Source organism: Hyla sarda, chromosome 3 (genome assembly GCF_029499605.1).
Source record: "Hyla sarda isolate aHylSar1 chromosome 3, aHylSar1.hap1, whole genome shotgun sequence".
In the NCBI taxonomy this organism is placed as follows: Eukaryota; Metazoa; Chordata; class Amphibia; order Anura; family Hylidae; genus Hyla; species Hyla sarda.
The window spans coordinates 281,892,181-281,910,298 of NC_079191.1; the positions used below are offsets into that span (position 1 = coordinate 281,892,181).

At 41.1% G+C, this 18,118-nt stretch overlaps 1 protein-coding gene and 1 long non-coding RNA gene across 3 annotated transcripts in view; one reads left to right on the forward strand and one right to left on the reverse strand.

The window, feature by feature from the left end:
• Positions 1-18,118, forward strand: part of UST (uronyl 2-sulfotransferase) — a 405,014-nt gene that overhangs the window by 79,815 nt on the left and 307,081 nt on the right. The gene's annotated exons all lie outside the window — the stretch shown is intronic.
• LOC130362386 (uncharacterized) overlaps positions 1-18,118 on the reverse strand; it is a 43,711-nt gene that overhangs the window by 7,921 nt on the left and 17,672 nt on the right. The gene's annotated exons all lie outside the window — the stretch shown is intronic.

The window sequence follows — 18,118 nt, forward strand, 5'->3', positions numbered from 1 at the left end:
CCACCACCACCACCACCACCACCACATCAACCTCTGCAGCAATGCTGGAAGCAGTCATACATCTATTTCCCAAAGACAGCCTAATGATGCTGAGCATGTGTACTCAACTTCTTTGGTTGACCATGACAAGACCTGTTATAAGTGGAACCTGTCCTGAGAAGCCGCTATATGGTCTTGCCCACCAAGCTTAAACTCTGTTTCAGGGTCTTGGACCTCTTTATGTAGAGCAACAATCCTCAGAGTTTACCATGAGATGCTATGAGGTGCCATGTTCCAGTGACCAGTATTGAAGAGTGTGAGAGTGATAAAACCAAATTTAACATATTGGTTCCCCACTCACACCAGAAACCTTGTAATACTAATGAGTTACATGACATAGGGGAGGGAGAATGGCTAATTGGCCCAATGTGGACATTTCCAATTAGGGGTGTACTCGCGTTTGTTGCCAATGTTTAGACATTAATAGTTGTGTGTTTTATCCTCCATCATCAGGGAGTGCCAGACTACTATTTGCTGCAGCTTTGTTGTATGTATGTTTCTCAACATTAAGATAAAATTTAAGGTTGGTAGAAAACTTTAACCAAAACTGTCCACAAGCTGTATGTGATCTTGCAATTAAGCCCCATTCATGTCAGTGGATCTAAAATCAAATGCTTGACACACCCAATGGACAGTTATGATGTTTTTGTATGAAAGCAGATAATTTTCTTAAATTCTGGACAACCCCTTTTAGGGGCTATTTATATGCACAGTATCTTGCGCATATTTGATGCGCAGGATTTGAAGCTGCAGATTTCAGTGTAAACTAATTGACTGAACATAGAATCAAATTTGCAGCTTCAAATCCAGTACAGGATGCTGTATGTGTAAATAGCATGCCACTGGAGAAATACCACATCATAGACAGAAGATTCAAGCTAACTAAAGGAAATGTGTCACCTATTTTTCAGATTAGTGACAAATTCTGAAACATTCTTTTTTTCTAATCTGTTTCTATTTTCTGATTGTAATTTTTTATTTATTTTTTGTGCATTATTATGGGGGCTACCACCTTTAGAGATGTACTTTACGGCAGGACCAATGGACATAGACAACATTGGACAGGACCTGTCCAATTCAAATGAATTGCAGACCTTTACACAGGTCATTCTAAAGGGATGGGTAGGCTGTTTTCTGAGCAAAAGCTATTGTGTGTATCTATCTATGGGTGTCACCTTTCACTGTACTCCTTCTTTGTGCTGTGAAGAAGGGCAACTGGGATAATCAACTGTATAGTAATTATATAGCAACATAGAACAAGTAGGCAGATAAGAACCATTCGGCCCATCTAGTCTGCCTAATATTCTGTATAATTATCCCTATAAGGACAGCTGTAGTGGTACAGTTTTATATATGCCCGGGCCTCAAAAATAAACAAAATAAACTCATACATACCTTCCTACGAGCCCCCGTTGGTCCGGCACAGGGCCAGAGCTTCTTACATGACAGTCGGCTCAGCCTATCACCAGCCGGGGCGGGACATACCTACGGCCGGTGATACACCGACGGCTCTGCGGCGTCCCCGTCCCCAGGAAGTGGAATGACATCAGCGCTGTCGGACCAATGGGGGCTCGTAGGAAGGTATGTATTAATTTATTTTGTTAATTTATGAGGCCTGGGCACGGGCATATATAAAACTGTACCATTACAGTTGTCCTTTGAGTATAGCCCTATGCCTATCTCTATCTTAAATGAAGGATAGTCTTGTGTCTATCCCATGAATGCTTAAACTCCTTCACTGTATTTGCAGCTACCGCTTCTGCAGGAAGGCTATTCCATGCATTCACTACTCTCTCAGTAAAGTAATACTTCCTGATATCACTTTTATATATCCTGATATCACTTTGCCCCTCTAATTTAACCTCTTAAGGACTCAGGGCGTACCTGTACGCCCTGAGCCCCGTCCCGTTGTGAATCACACCGGGTCTGTCCCAGCTGCTAACAATAGCCGGGACCCTGGGCTAACAGCGTGCGGCATCGATCGTTTTGTTGCGCACTGTTAACCCTTCAGACGCGGCGATCAAAGTTGATCGCCTCATCTGAAAATGAAAGTAAATGCTTCCCGGCAGCTCAGTCGGCCTGATCGGGCCATCGCGATCAGCTGGAACGCAGGCGGAGGTCTCCTTACCGCTCTCCGCAGCGTCCGATCAGGGTTTGATTGCTCCAAGCCTGAACTACAGGCTTGAGCAATCGAGCCCCTATCTCGCTGATCCGTGCAAAGCTATGGATTTGCAGGGATCAGCATAAGAGATCAGTGTGTGCAGTGTTATAGCTCCCTAAAAGTTAACAAAGGTCATTTAACCCCTTCCCTAATAAAAATTTGAATCACCCCCCTTTTCCCATAAAAAAACTGTGTAAATAAAAATAAAAATTTACATATGTGGTATCACTGCATGCGTAAATGTCCGAACTATAAAATCATTTATCATTAATTAAACTGCACGGTCAATGGCGTACGCGCCAAAAAAAAATTCAAAAGTCCAAAATGGCGTATTTTTGGTCACTTTTTATATCATAAAGAAATGAATAAAAAGCGATCAAAAAGTCCGATGAACACAATAATGGTTCCGATAAAAACTTCAGAACACGGCGCAAAAAATGAGCCCTCATACCGGCCCGTACACTGAAAAATAAAAAAGTTATAGGGGTCAGAAGATGACAATTTTAAACATATAAATTTTCCAGCATGTAGTTGTGATTTTTTCCGAAGTACGACAATATCCAACCTATATAAGTAGGGTATCATTTTAACCGTATGGACCTACAGAATAAAGAGAAGGTGTCATTTTGACCAAAAAATGCACTGCGTGGAAACGGAAGCCCCCAAAATGTACAAAATTAATTTTTCTCTTCAATTTTGTCGCACAATGATTTTTTTTTTTTCAGTTTCGCCGTGGATTTTTTGGTAAAATGACTGATGTCATTACAAAGTAGAATTTGTGGCGCAAAAAATAAGCCATCATATGGATTTTTAGGTGCAAAATTGAAAGCGTTATGATTTTTGAAGGTGAAAAAATGAAAATGCAAAACGGAAATCCAAGGATAGGGGATAAGATGCCTGATCACAGGGGTCCTGCCACTGGGGAACCCCCGTGATCTTGCACGCGGCGCCCCATTTGTAATCAGTCCACAGCTATCACGCCCCCTCCCATAGGCTTGCATTGAGAGGTGGAGCGTGACGTCACACGCCGTCAGCCCTGTGGTCGCCGGTAATCAGCGAACACGCTCCGGGGACTGATTATAAACGGGGTGCCGCGTGCAAGATTCCGGAGGTCCCCAGCGGCGGGACTCCCGCGATCAGGCATCTTATCCCCTATCCTTTGGATAGGGAATTAGATGTCTAAGCACCGGAGAACCCCTTTAAGGTCCTTTTAAAGTGGGAACTCCAGTGGGAAAAATAAAATTTCAGATCAACTGGTGCCAGATAGTTAAACAGATTTGTAATTTACTTCTATTTAAAATCTTAATCCTTCCAGTACTTATCAGCTGCTGTATACTACAGATAAACTACAGAGAAATGTGTGAAGTTATTTTCAGTCTGACCACAGTGCTCTCTGCTGACACCTCTATCCATGTCAGGAACTGTTCAGAGCAGGAGAGGTTTTCTATGGGAATATTCTTCTAATCTGGAAAATTCCTGACACAGACAGAGGTGTCAGCAGAGAGCACTGTTGTCAGACTGGAAAGAACTGCACAATTTTCTCTGTAGTTTATCTTTATTATACAGCAGCTGAGAAGTACTGGAAGGATTAAGATTTTGAATAGAAGTAATTTACTTTCTGGCACCAGATGATTTGAAAACATTTGTTTTTGCTGTACTTTAGAAATACTACTTAATTTACTTTTAAGCAATAGTATCAAACAGTGACGTTGCTACACTAATCAGCTAAGTAAAAAAAAAACTCAGCCAAACAGTTTGTTGCACATTGGATGCCACTGGATCCTAACGGATCTCATTGACTTTTAATGGGGTCTGTCTGGTGTCTGTTTTTACTAGCTGGATTTGAGGGGAGAAAAAATGACTTCTTACAATATTTTTTTTTTCTCTGCTCATGTCCCATTATTTTGATGCATTCTTCAACGGAGCTCCCTGAACGGTTCCTATAAGGGCTGCTGTGTTTTTAAGAAGTTACATGCATCCTTTATACTTCTGTACTTAGCTGCCATGTAACTTGTCATTTCATGCTGGAACATGTGCTGCACATAAATAGACCAAAGAGAAAAGGAATGTTATCCTATCAGTGTAGAAAAGTGCTCCTTTGTTGACCTTGATGTCAGTTAGCTTTTACTATTCTTGCACAGAAAATATAGACATTTCTTTTTGTTGTATAACAATGTTCTTAAACATCAATATTATTTTTTTTTTCTTAACAAGACCTCAAAATAATCTAATAATGTTAATAAGGAATGTTGGCATAGTTATACTTGAACATTTCTTTAGGGTGTAGAAAGTACCATGTACCTAGGGCGACCCCCTTTTCATTTACAATAAGTTGATTGTAGGGGTTCAGCTGCTGATACTTCTGCAAGTAGGTGTTATTACTGAAAGAATCTCAGCACAGATACATACCTGCCAGCATAGATAGGTGCATCATAAGACCTTCTTCTAATAATATAATAGAGCCCTACTGTAGCTCCTTAGGGTATCTTAGTGTTTGCAGCTACTGCTATAGGTAAAGCCCAAATCTGCCATAATTATGAGGGCTGGCTTGATTTTTTGCACAACCAATTGTAGTGGAATATTTTGTAATGACACCTTTAATTTTACCATGAAATGTACAGCACAATGAAAAAATGATCTATGGTGGGAAATTGAAAAGAAATCCGCAATTTAGCAACTTTTGCGCAATGCATTGTATGTTAAAACTAACATATTATTCTGTGGGTCAGTAGGATTAAAACAATAGCCATATTTACATATTTGGAAAGAAAGCAGAGGAAACCTGAGGAAACGCCTGTGGGCGTGAAACTGCGTGGTCGTCCAGGGGCATAGATTCTGCTGCCCCAGCTCTGCTTGGTCTCGGGGTGTCGGGATATTGGAACCTGTTGGTTTTCGCTGAATAAATCTTCACAAGCAAGATATCCAGGTGTGTGCTTTCTTTCCATTGAAGTCTGCATTACCTTTCTGGACATGAGCACCACTCAGCACCTTTCTCTACATCACATCCCACCCCCACTACTACAGAGACATTTCTTTGCTTTTTTCCATTTATTTTTCCCACTTGCAGTGCACGTTTTTCTGCTCCTTTTTTATTCACATATTTACATATTTGTCTGTTATGGTACAACTTTTAACCCCTTAAATGGGCACTGTCAGATACGCAAACTCCTAGCGGGAAACTCACTGTAAAGTGTGAATGTACCCTAGAAACACCACACTACATTAACACAAAATAAAGGGTAAAGCACTACATAACATTGCATATACACACCCTTACACTGTCTCCCCCTTCCCTCCCAATAAAAATGAAAAACCTCTCGTACGGCAGTGTTTCCAAAACTGATCCTACAGCTGTTGCAAAAAAACAACTCCCAGCATTGCCAGACAGCCACTGACTGTCCAGGCATGCTGGGAGTATAGAAACAGTGCATCCAAATCCCTAATTCAGGCCTCAAATGCTCATGGCGCTCTCTCACTTCGGAGCCCTGTCGGATTTCAAGGCAACAATTTAGGGAGACATACGGGGTATTTCCGTACTCGGGAGAAATTGTACGTCATGGTGCTCTAAGTTCCTAATGGCATACATTTTCGTCTTAGATCCTCTAGGGGTTAATGAAAATATCCCTTTGTAGAATAGAGTCTGCTGTGCAATACACTGGCACATCTTAAAGGGGTTATCCAGGATAAAACTTTTTTTTTTAATATATATCAACTGTCTCCAGAAAGTTAAACAGATTTGTAAATTACTTCTATTAAAAAATCTTAATCCTTTCAGTACTTATGAGCTTCTGAAGTTAAGGTTGTTCTTTTCTGTCTAAGTGCTCTCTGATGACACGTGTCTTGGGAACCGCCCAGTTTATAAGAGGTTTGCTATAGGGATTTGCTTCTAAACTGGGCGGTTCCCAAGACACGTGTCATCAGAGAGCACTTAGACAGAAAAGAACAACCTTAACTTCAGAAGCTCATAAGTACTGAAAGGATTAAGATTTTTTAATAGAAGTAATTTACGAATCTGTTTAACTTTCTTAAGCCAGTTGATATATATATAAAAAAGTTTTATCCTGGAATACCCCTTTAAATATTTACTCACTGATGTGCTTGAATTTGTGATTGCTTTTGCCTGTCTCTTTGCAAGTGGAAGGATTCTTTTATTCAAGGGCACCTGCTATTTGCATGTTTTGGAATTGCTTAACAATATTTCTATGTATCAAGAGTAAGGAGTAAGTAGGTAACCCTGTGAATATCAGAGTTTTGTAGCATGCAATAAATTGTGTCTTTTAGACCAAAAGCAAGCAGGCCCTAGCAATATTAACTCCTTAAGCACGTAGGGCGTACATGTACGGCCTACGCCCGGTCCCAGTGTTTAAAACGGAGTCACGCCGTGACCCTGCATCACACCGGGTCGGTCCTGTCTGCTAATCATAGCCGGGACCCTGGGCTAACAGCGCGGCATCGATCGTTGTGCTGCACGCTGTTAACCCTTCAGACGCGGCGATCAAAGTTGACCGCCGCGTCTGAAAACGAAAGTAAACGCTTTCCGGCAGCTCAGTCGGGCTGATCGGGACATCGCGATAAAATCGCGATTTTCCGATCAGCTGGGACGCAGGCAGAGGTCTCCTTACCTTACTCCGCGGCCTCCGATCGTCGATTGATTGCTCCAAGCCTGAGCTACAGGCTTGAGCAATCAAGCCCCTATCTGACTGATCCGTGCAAAGCTATGGCTTTGCAGGGATCAGCATAGGAGATCAGTGTGTGCAGTGTTATAGCTCCCTATGGGAGCTATAGCAGTGGAAAAAAAAAGTTAACAAAGGTCATTTAACCCCTTCCCTAATAAGTTTTTTCCCATAAAAAAACCTGTTTAAATAAAAATAAACATATGTGGTATCGCCGCGTGCGTAAATGTCCAAACCATAAAAATATATCATTAATTAAATCGCACGGTCAATGGCGTGCGCGCAAAAAAACTCCAAAGTCCAAAAGAGTGTATTTTTGGCCACTTTTTATATCATGAAAAAATGAATAAAAAGCGATCAAAAAGTCCGATCAATACAAAAATTGTACCGATAAAAACTTCATAACACGGCGCAAAAAATGAGCCCTCATACCGGCCCATACGCGGAAAAATAAAAAAGTTATAGGGGTTAGAAGATGAGAATTTTTAACATATAAATTTTCCTGCATGTAGTTATGATTTTTTTCCGAAGTGCGACAATATCCAACCTATATAAGTAGGGGATCATTTTAACAGTATGGACCTACAGAATAAAGATAAGGTGTTACTTTTACCGAAACATGCAATTTTTTTTCCGTTTCGCCGTGGATTTTTGGGTAAAATGTCTAATGTCACTGCAAAGTTGGATTGGTGGCACAAAAAATAAGCCATAATATGGAATTTTATGTGCAAAATTGAAAGCGTTATGATTTTTAGAAGGTGATGAGGAAAAAATGAAAATGCAAAAACGGAAAAACCCTGCGTCCTTAAGGAGTTAAAAGGGGTTTCCTTCCAAAAAGTATGACCTATCCACAGAATATGAATAGTTGTTTGTCGGTGGCTGACTACCATCTGATTAGCATAGACAAACTAGTGTATGGAAGTTGCAAGCCTCTTCTCCGTACATTGTAATGGTGATGCTGGTTTTCCATTTAATTCAATGGATAGGCAATGGTTGGCTTTTGTAGGAAAACACCTTTAAGTAACCAAGACACCAACAAGGTATAAAAGCATGTAGTGTGGATAAAAAAAAATGTGTGTGTTGGCTGTTATACTGTTAAAAGGAAATGGGAGTAGAGGACTCCTGGCTTTTGGAGCCAGTGATTTAAAGATGCAAGTTCCAAATGCTTCCACAGAGCTGATAGGCGGCTTTTATGACATTACATACAGGTATCTCAGGATGGAGATCTGGGATAATTTCATGAAATCTACAATGAAATGAAATCTACATGAAATGAAATCTACAATGAGGCTAAAAGAAGTTGTGATGATTGAAAAGGAGTGGTCAGTAAAAGTAGATGGGACTCGCCAAACCTTCCTCCATTAGGCTTGTAGAGCTGGACAATCTCAGAAGATATGGAGAAACATTACCCTTAGCTTTGTCAATGCCAACAGTAATGGATTTTGGATATTATGCCGTTTATTATATAAATATAATCCAAATATCTGAATTGTAGAAAAGGACAGAAAATACCCTTTTCATGTTTTGCAGTTAAATAGGAAGCTTTGTAGCATATACTAAGGACAACCATTACAGAATCATTCTAGAAGTATACATAGGCAAAGTTCTTTAGTTTGCTAAATACATTTTGACTGTGCATAACCTTGACTGCTGCTTTGGTTGAGCTCAGCTATTTCTTAATTATAAAGAATCCATGATCTTAGATGCTCGCCCTATACAGGTGACAAATCTACTGATGACATTACTTCCCAGCAAAACCAAAATACCAACTCAGATTTATTATGAAGTATTTAGAAAATTTAACAGATAATGCTACAATAATAAGCTAATTCATATAGCATTATGTCTCGCAAGTGTTCAAACAACCCTTAACCCCTTGGGGACGGAGCCCATTATAACCCTAAGGACTGGAGCATTTCTTGCACATCTGACCACTGTCACTTTATGTATTAATAACTCTGGGATGTTTTAACTTTATAAATTTGATTCCGAGATTTTTTCGTGACATACTCTACTTTGTTAGTGGTAAATTTACGTAATTTCTTGGTGAAAAATTCCAAGCACTCTGCTTGTAAGGAAAAGGGACATGTCAATTAAATTACATATTGATTCACATATAGAATATGTATACTTTGTTTGCATCAGAAAGTTGACATGTTTTTACTTTTTGAAGACATCAGAGGGCTTCAAAGTATAGCAGCAATTTTCCAATTTTTACAGAATATTTCAAAATCTGAGTTTTTCCGGGACCAGTTAAGTTTAGAAGTGAATTTGAGGATCTTTATGTTGGAATTCCCCTATAATGGACCCCATTATGAAAGCTGCACCCCTCAAAATATTCAAAATGACATTCAAAAAGTTTGTTAACCCTTTAGGTGTTTCACAGGAATAGCAGGAAAATGGAGGAGAAAAATCTAAATCTCCATTTTTTTTTTTACACTAAAATGTTATTACGATAACAAAAATAGGGCTATGTAAATACAAATCACCACCTGGTTTGTAATTGATTTAGATAAATACCCATAAACACACCAGGACAATAACTACGAATAAATATGATCTTTATTGAACATACATGTTTAAAAACATTTAAAAAGGGACAGCAACAGAACAGACAAATATTGACTACAACACAGATAAGTATGTGAGAATGTGCAGGGGTGTGGAAATGTAAAAAAAAAACTACTTGTCCAAGGGACTAAAGCGGAACACAATCTACTTGTCCCTCAAGAAAATCCACTTGTCCTGGTAGATAAAATAATTTCAACCAAAATAGCATGTTCCCCCCCCCCCCCCCCCCCCCCACACTAGACCACCAGGGATGGATATAAGATCCCTTTAGACACTGCTGTCATCTTTAACAGTGGTGATCTAATGGTTTAATAGCGGCCACGGCGATTGCGGCATGCCAGGCTATTAGCGGCGGGAGAGCTGTAGCTACCCCCCCCCCATCTGACCCCTGTAACGCCAATTTTTCCATATACAGGGATGAGGGTAATCTTATGTGCCGTGATCTGTAGTTTTTATCAGAACCATTTATTATCGGAACTTTTATTAGGAAACGGGCTTATTCACATATATATGCACTTCTTAAAATATTTTAATCACTATTTTTCAGTCTTCATAGGGACTTATGTGTTACTGGGGTGTTCTGCTTCTCCAGTTTATGTGGTGCATTTTGTGTCAGAAAATGCTGGAAGTTGCATTTAGTTACTAGATAACACACATCACACGTACACTCAAACCATACATATACACACATCATACATACACCCGCAGCTGCCCCCCATCATACATTACATACACAGACATCATACACACATCATATATACACAGACAGACATCATACACACATCATGTATACACACAGACCTCATACAGACATCATACACACATCACACACAGACATCATACACACATCATATATACACAGACATCATACACATACAAACATTATACACAGACATCATACACACAGACATACACACATCATATATACACACACACATCACACACAGACATACACACATCATATATACACACACATCATACACATACAGACATCATACACTCACATCATACATATACACCATACATATGCACACATCATACATACACCCGCCACTGATACACCCCCCTAATTGTACATTACATACATATACAACCACCCTTCCCGCCACCTGCATGCTCGGCCTCCTCACCTGAGCTTCACACCCCCCGCTCTACATTACACAAGAAGCAGGGGGAGAGCGAGGACGAACACAGCTCGGTACACAGCTCCTCCCCTCCCCCGCACACAGCTCGGTTCACAGCTCAATCTCCTCCCTGCACACAGCTCCTCCCATTTAGGAAGCCTCCATGATGCCAGGACAGTAAAAAAAAAAAAAACACATGGTATACAATTTTGGAAACTAAACCCCTCAAGGAATGTAGAAAGGGGTATAGTGAGCCTAAACACCCCACAGGTGATTGACGAACTTTCGTTAAAGTGGGATGTGAAAATGAAAAATTAGATTTTTAACCCCTTCCCGCAGAATGGCATATATAAACGCCGGGTTGTGCAGTGCGTTCGCGCATCCCGACGTTTATAAATGACATTCAGTTAACCCGGCGATGCGCAGCATCGCACGGGTTAACTGGCAGAAGTCCCGCTGTTTCCAGCAGGGGACAACTTCTGCTTCACCCCCCAGGACCATCCATTGATGGTCCTGGTCAGCGATCACTGTGGACCAATCACAGTGATCTGGGGTGAAAGTTCAGATCCCCGCACTGCCCGCCCCTGGAAGTCGGGCAGAACGGGGGACGATGGCTGCAGGGGCTCGCGGGGACCTGCGGCATAGGGGGGGAACACGAGGGGACCGGCGGCCTTACCTGGAGCAGCGGCGGGACCGAGGAGCAGCGGCAGGACCGGCCACGTGGACGAGCAGCGACGGAACCGGCAGGTAAGTATGTGGTCCTCAGAGGCAGTAGTGAAGATCTTCACTGCTGCTTCTAGGAGTCTGAAAACTGCAACTCCCAGCATGCCTAGACAGCCTTTGGCTGTCTGGGCATGCTGAGAGTTGTAGTTTTGCAACATCTGGAGGGCCCCAGTTTGGAGACGATTGTATAATGGTCTCCAATCTGTGCTCTTCCAGCTGTTGCAAAACTACAACTCCCAGTATGCACTGACTGTCCAGGCATGCTGTGAGTTTTAGTTCAGCAACATCTGGCCCTTCAGATGTTGCTGAACTACAACTCCCAGCATGCCCTTCAGCTGTCTGGGCATGCTGGGAGTTGTAGTTTTGCAACAACTGGAGACACACTGGTTGGGAAACATTGTCTGTTTCTAACTCAGTGTTTCCTAACCTGCGTGCCTCCAGCTGTTGCAAAACTATAACTCCCAGCATGCACTAACAGACCATACATGCCGGGAGTTGTGGTTTTGCAACAGCTGGTGCACCCCTCCCCCCCCCCCCCCCCCCCCTGTGAATGTACAGGGTACATTCACATGGGCGAGGCTTTTACAGTGGGTTTCTCGCATCTTGAGATGCAGCAAATTTTGCGCTGGGAAACTCGCTGTAATCCCCTGCCCATGTGACTGTACCCTAAAAACACTACACTACACCTACACAAAATAAAAAGTTAAAAACACTACATATACACATACCCCTACACAGCCCCCCTCCCCCAATAAGAATGTCCGGTACACCACTGTTTCCAAAGCAGAGCCTCCAGCTGTTGAAAAACAACAACTCCCAGTATTGCCGGACAGCCGTTGACTGACCACGCATGCTGGGAGTTTTGCAACAGCTGGAGGCACCCTGTTTGGGAATCACTGGCGTAGAATACCCCTAAGTCCACCCCTATGCAAATCCCTAATTTAGGCCTCAAATGCACATGGCGCTTTCACTTTGGAGCCCTGTCTTATTTCAAGGTAACAGTTTAGGGCCACATATGGGGTATCACTGTACTCGGGAGAAATTGCGTTACAAGGTTTGGGGGGCTTTTTCTTCTTTAACCCTTCATGAAAAGGAAATGTTGGGGTCTACACCAGAATGTTAGTGTAAAAAAATTTAATTTTTTACACTAACATGCTGATGTTGCCCTATACTTTACATTTTCACAAGAGGTAAAAGGGAAAAAAGACCCCCAAAATTTGTAACGCAATGTCTCCCAACTACAGAGATACCCCATATGTGAGCGCAAAGTGCTCTGGGGGCGCACAACAAGGCCCAGAAGGGAGAGCGCACCATGTACATTTGAGGTGATTTGCACAGGGGTGGCTGATTGTTACAGCGGTTTTGACAAACGCAAAAAAAACAAAACCCCACATGTGACCCATTTCGGAAACGACACACCTCACGGAATGTAATGAGGGGTGCAGTGAGAATTTACCCCCCACAGGTGTCTGACGGATCTTAAGAACAGTGGTCCGTGAAAATGAAAACTTGTACAGCCCACTGTTCCAAAGATCTGTCAGACACCAGTGGGGGGCAAATGCTCACTGTACCCCTTGTTACGTTCCTCAAGGGGTCTAGTTTCCAAAATGGTATGCCATGTTTTTTTTTTTCTTTTCTTTTGCTGTTCTGGCACCTTAGGGGCTTCCTAAATGCGACATGCCCCCCGAGCAAAATTTGCTCTCAAAAAGCCAAATATGACTCCTTCTCTTCTGAGCATTGTAGTTCGCCCATAGTGCACTTCAGGTCAACTTATGGGGTACCTCCATACTCAGAAGAGATGGGGTTACAAATTTTGGGGGGGTATTTTCTGCTATTAACCCTTGCAAAAATGTGAAATTTGGGAGGAAACACATTTTAGTGGAAATTTTTTTTTTTTTTTTTACATATGCAAAAGTCGTGAAACACCTGTGGGGTAATAAGGCTCACTTTATTCCTTATTACATTCCTCAAGGGGTCTAGTTTCCAAAATGGAATGCCATGTGTTTTTTTTTTTTGCTGTTCTGGCACCATAGGGGCTTCCTAAATGCGACATGCCCCCGAGCAAAATTTGCTCTCAAAAAGCCAAATATGACTCCTTCTCTTCTGAGCATTGTAGTTCGCCCATAGTGCACTTCAGGTCAACTTATGGGGTACCTCCATACTCAGAAGAGAAGGGGTTACAAATATTGGGGGGTATTTCCTGCTATTAACCCTTGGAAAAATGTGAAATTTGGGGGGAAACACACATTTTAGTGAAAAAATATATATTTTTTTTTACATATGCAAAAGTCGTGAAACACCTGTGGGGTATTAAGGCTCACTTTATTCCTTGTTATGTTCCTCAAGGGGTCTAGTTTCCAAAATGGTATGCCATGTGAGGGTTTTTTGCTGTTCTGGCACCATAGGGGCTTCCTAAATGCAACATGCCCCCCAAAAACCATTTCCGAAAAACGTACTCTCCAAAATCCCCTTATCGCTCTTTCCCTTCTGAGCCCTCTACTGCGCCCGCCAAACACTTTACATAGACATATGAGGTATGTGCTTACTCAAGAGAAATTGGGCTACAAATATAAGTATACATTTTCTCCTTTTACCCCTTGTAAAAATTCAAAAATTGGGTCTACAAGGACATGCGAGTGTAAAAAATGAAGATCGTGAATTTTCTCCTTCACTTTGCTTCTATTCCTGTGAAACACCTAAAGGGTTAAAATGATGACTCAATGTCATTTTGAATACTTTGGGGAGTGCAGTTTTTATAATGGGGTCTTTTGTGGGGTATTTCTAATATGAAGACCCTTCAAATCCACTTCAAACCTGAACTGGTCCCTGAAAAATAGTGAGTTTGAAAATTTTGTGAAAAATTGGAAAATTGCTGCTGAACTTTGAAGCCCTCTGGTGTCTTCCAAAAGTAAAAACTTGTCAATTTTATGATGCAAACATAAAGTAGACATATTGTATATGTGAATAAAAATTTTTTTTATTTGTAATATACATTTTCCTTACAAGCAGAGAGCTTCAAAGTTAGAAAAATGCAAAATTTTCTAATTTTTCATCAAATTTTAGGATTTTTCACCAAGAAAGGATGCAAGTTACCACAAAAATTTACCACCATGTTAAAGTAGAATATGTCACGAAAAAACAATCTCTGAATCAGAATGATAACTAAAAGCATCCCAGAGTTATTAATGTTTAAAGTGACAGTGGTCAGATGTGCAAAAAACGCTCTGGTCCTTAAGGCCAAAATGGGCTTGGTCCTGAAGGGGTTAAAGGGGTACTCCGGTGAAAAACTATTTTTTTTTTTTTTTTTTTTTTTAAATCAACTGGTGCCAGAAAGTTAAACAGATTTGTAAATTACTTGTATTAAAAAATCTTAATGTAAAATGTAATTTTTTATTTTTGAGGACGATGTGGGTGTTTGTTTTTTTTGCATTTATGTTAGAACTGCTGCAACGATCAGCCACCTCTGTGCAAATCCCCAATTTAGGCCTCAAATGTACATGGCGCTCTCTCACTCCTGAGCCATGTATTTAATCTGCAGAGCATTTTACGCCAACATATGGGGTATTTCCTTTTACCTCTTGTGAAAATGAAAAGTATTGGGCAACACCTCCATGTTAGTGTAATTTTTTTTTTTTTTTTTTTACAATAACATGCTGGTGTAGCCCCCAACTTTACCTTTTCATAAGGGGTAAAAGGATAAAAAGCCCTCCCAAATTTGTAACGCAATTTCTCCTGAGTACGGAAACACCCCTTATGTGGCCCTAAACTGTTGCCTTGAAATACGACAGGGCTCTGAAGTGAGAGAGCGCCATGTGCATTTGAAGCCTAAATGAGGAATTTGCAATAGGGGCAGACCCAGATACAAGGATGGCGCTTGAAGGTCTCCAAACTGTGCCACTCCAGATGTTGCAAAACTGCAACTCCCAGCATGCCCAGACAGTCAGAACATGATGAAAGTTGTAGTTTTTCAACATCCTGAGGACCACAGTTTGGAGACCACTATAGCCTTTGGCTGTCTGGGTGTGTTGGGAGTTGTAGTTATGCAACTTTTAGAAGGCCACAGTGAAGATCACGATTTTAACTGCAGCCGCCTCCTGCTGCCGCCGCTGATCAGATGCTGCCTGCCATGTCCCCCCTGCTCTGCCAAGACTTCGGTGGGCAGAGCGGGGGAAATTAACTTTAATTCCCCCCGCCCCCAACTGCCATTGGTCAGTCAGTCCTGATCGACCAATGGCAGGGGATAGGAGGAGGTGGCACCTCTGCCACCTCGCTCCTATCTTTTAGAATGGTCAGAGCTGTCTGTTACCAGTGACCCAATTGGCCCGGAATCGCCGCAAATCGCCGGTCTGAATTGACTGACATGGGGGGGGGGGGGGGGGCGCGGTCCGACATGAGCAGTCATCCAAGTCCGATCACCGCCCGGCGAACTGTGGTGATCGGAAATATGGAGGGCGTACAGGTATGCCCTCCGTCCTTAAGTACCAGGACACGAGGGTGTACCTGTATGCCTTCCGTCCCCAACAGGTTAAAGGTATACTCCGATGGAAAACTATTTTTTTTTATATCAACTGGCTTCAAAAAGTTAAACAGATTTGTAATTTACTTCTATTAAAAAATCTCAAACCTTCCAGTACTTATCAGCTGCTGTATACTACAGAGGAAGTGGAGTTGCTCTTTTCAGTCTGACCACAGTGCTCTCTGCTGTCACCTCTTTCCATGTCAGGAACTGTCCAGAGTAGGAGCAAATCCCCATAGCAAACCTAACCTGCTCCTGCTCCAGTTCCTGACATGGACAGAGGTGTCAGCAGAGAGCACTGTGGTCAGACTGAAAAGAACAACTCAACTTCCTCTGTAGTATACAGCAGCTGATAAGTACTGTAGGGTAAAGAATGTTTAATAGAAGTAATTTATAAATCTGTTCAACTTCCTGGCACCAGTTTATTTGAAAAAAAAAATAAAAATGATTTCCACCGGAGTTTCCCTTAAAGATTTAGACCCCTTTTACATGGGAAGATAATTGCCCGTTATGAGCACAGATTGACAATATATCATGTTGAATGGCACTTGTTTAAAGGTGCAGTCAACATACATTTATTTGTTTCCATTATTGTCGGAAGCACATTCCCTGTTTACTCAGAGAGATGTGCTGTTGACAAATTACCGTTTTTACTGCCACATAAAAGATGCGATCAGCCTGGGAACAAGCGTTTGCTTGTTTTTCATCCGATCATAGAGCCTTTTACAGGGGAAATCATCAGGAATGATTCCTATGAATGCTCATTCAGTCGCTAATAGGCTATAAATTCACGTGTTGCTCTTATGTAACTGTGACCCTTTTATTTAACATGTTTAGCATTAAAAAAAAAGAGAGAGGCTATGTGAGCAAACACTGGCACCTCTTCAGAGTAGGACCCTTTGTGAAGGTTACAGTAGTAGGAGAAATAGGGTTGTGGTGTGTGTGTATGTATGTATGTGTAATATATATATATATTTCACATACATACACACACCACAACCCTATTTCTCCTACTACTGTAACCTTCACAAAGGGTCCTACTCTGAAGAGGTGCCAGTGTTTGCTCGAAAAGCCTCTCTTTTTTTATATATAATATATATATATATATATATATATATATATATAATTTTTTTTTCCATTTTTTTTTCAATATAGATAATTTTTTTTTTTAATATATGTAACTTATGGCATCCCCTGCTATAATACACATCAAATGATCTTCTCTCTCAACTACTTGTTCTATTTCTTTAGTATATTTCAGCTACAGCTTTGTGGAGATTGTCATTGTGTGAGACTTTGTTTAAAAGTATATACTACCGTATTTTCCAGAGATGAAAATTAACGAATAAATAAAAATATAGTGTTACTGTCATTTTAAATTAAAGGGGTACTCCACTGGAAAACAATTTTTTAATCAACTGGTGCCAGAAAGTTAAACAGATTTGTAAATTACTTATATTTAAAAATCTTAATCCCTCCAGTACTTATCAGCTGCTGTTTTTTCGAGAGGAAGTTCTTTTTCTTTTTGAATTTCCTTTCTGTCTGACCACAGGGCTCTCTGCTGACACATCTGTCCATTTTAGGAACTATCCAGAGTAGGAGCAAATCCCCATAGGAAACCTAGGCTTCTCCGGACAGTTCCTAAAATGGACAGAGGTGTCAGCAGAGAGCACTGTGGTCAGACAGAAAGGAAATTCAAAAATAAAAGAACTTCCTGTGGAAAATACAACAGCTGATAAGTACTGGAAGGGTTAGGATTTTTAAATAGAAGTAATTTACAAATCTGTTTAACTTTCTGGCACCAGTTGATAAAAAAATAAAAAAAAATGTTTTTCAGGGAAGTACCCGATTAAATTTTGATATGTCGCACAGACATATCAAAAGCTAAAGGGGTTATCCACTGTATTTTCTTATGTTTCCATTCTGCCAGGGATGCAAAACAAAAAATAACAAACTTTAACTTACCTTCCGCTGCTCCCCCGGTGTGCTGATATCATCCTCCCATTTTCTGGGCCTTGGTCTTCTGCATTCTGTTTCTCGTTCATTACACTGCTGCTCAGCCTATCACTGACCAGAACATTGATAAGGCCGGCGATAAGCTCAGTGCAGTCTGTGTCAGCCCCCTCCCCCCCCAGAATGCAGAACATAACCAGGGCCCAGAAAACAGGAGAGCGATATGTGCATCAGGGGAGCGGCAAAAAGTTAGTCTGTTTTTTTTTTTTTTTTTTTTTTTTTTTTTTGCAGCTTTGGCAAAATAGAAACAAAAAATCTGGATCCTTGCTGTTGAATTTCTTTGGAAACCCTTTTCTGT